Below are 1,688 nucleotides of genomic sequence, written 5' to 3'. Positions count from 1 at the left end.
TTTCTGACTCCTTTTTTTTTTTTTTTTGCTGCAATTCTTGGGGGCTTTTTGTGTTTTCTTGTTGCTAAGCTCATCAAAATCATTCATTTTTTTTAAGTTATTATTCTGAGCTATTTTGTCCCTTTTGTTTCTCTCTCTGTTCTAAACATTTTGTGGTTTTGGAATCCCCGCATCCCCTCCTTTTCACGTCTAATAAATGCGTATCGTGCCTTCTTGACCCTCAGACGTGTTTCCCTATTCGGGCTAAAAATTTATGTGAGAAACACAAATCTGGTGCAAAAAAAAGGGGGCGAAGAGAAAAGAAAAGAAAAAGTTTTGGGCCAGTTTCTCTGAGCCTTTTTTTTTTTTTTTTTTTTATAGAGCATGGCTTTTTGTTCCGCGGAACTGCGGGGCCGTAATTTTGAGCGCAAAGCATGAAAAGTGGGGACAAATGAGCAGCAGTCCCCTGATGGGACGATCCACAAAGGAGCAGGGCCCCGGTCCCCCGCAGGCAGCAATACTGAGACAAGTGTGTCCCACCGCACAAAAAGGACGCAAACGTTTGGAAGCCATATGGTTTTTGAAATTTCCTCACAATTTCAGACAATTTGATGGATTGAGTTAACCCTCCTTTTAAACAGTTTAACTGGCTGCGAACAAAGAGCATAATGCCTACATAGACTCCCCCCTTCATGAGGGCATCTGCGGCTATTAATGTCTGGGCCCCTTTCTGTGCCTGGATGGCGTTTTGAACAAGTCAATGAATTACAATGAAAGTGCCTCCCCTCTTTTTTTTTTTTTTTTTATTTGGTGAGCCGCTTGTCTTTATTCGCCTTTTAGCCTGAAATAATATGTTTGACTTCTGTCCAAGAAGGTTTTCTAAACAAAAAAATGGATTTTTGTTGGGAAAGGGGTTTTAATGTTAAAGAGGGAAGCCATTAAGAGTTTGAGATGGTGACATTTCTGCCAAAGTCTGGTTAGGGAGTCCTTTTGTTTGTTTTCTTCTCATCTCGGTTTTTTTATTTCTTTTGTCTTTAAGGGGTTTAATGAAGCTGAAAACATGGAGATGTGAGAAAGAGGTTGTCCAAAAGGGGATCTGAAAAGCCGGCCTCCCGTTTAACCTTCTTTGTTAGAAGAAGGGATAAGTTGAGCTGTCTTCTTGGGACTTGTTTTATAGTGTTTGCCTTTTCTCATTTATAGAGAAAACTTCAAACAGGCCGGCCTAAAGCTCTGCAGGCTGCAGAGGTTTTATTAGAGAGGGGTTATTGCAAATAAGGTGGGGGAAAATTAGATATAGGATAGTATTTTATTTAAAACATTAAAAACACAATAGAGTAAATATTTAAATTTGTTTATACGTGTATAAAATGTTGTTGTTAGACAAACAGATGATCAGAAATAAGTAAAAAAAAAAATCTTAAATCAAGTGTATTTAGCCTCAATTTGAGTAAATAAATAAGATCATTTGCCAATGGAATTAATCTTTTTACTCTTAACATAAGATAATTATATATGCACTTGAAATAAGACAATGCAATTGGTTTCTCTTATTTTAAATGTAAATTGTCTTGTTCCATTGGCAAAGTGTCTCACTTCCTTAATTCAAGAAAAAATAACTTAATTTAAGAAAAAATGGCTTATTGAGATTTCATTTTTTTTGCAGTGTAGATAGATAGATAGATAGATAGATAGATAGATAGATAGATAGA

This window comes from Cyprinodon variegatus, unplaced genomic scaffold (assembly GCF_000732505.1).
Source record: "Cyprinodon variegatus isolate N-32 unplaced genomic scaffold, C_variegatus-1.0 Scaffold310, whole genome shotgun sequence".
Taxonomy (NCBI): Eukaryota; Metazoa; Chordata; class Actinopteri; order Cyprinodontiformes; family Cyprinodontidae; genus Cyprinodon; species Cyprinodon variegatus.
The sequence above is the reverse complement of the archived record's forward strand: the minus strand, read 5'-3'. Positions refer to the sequence as shown.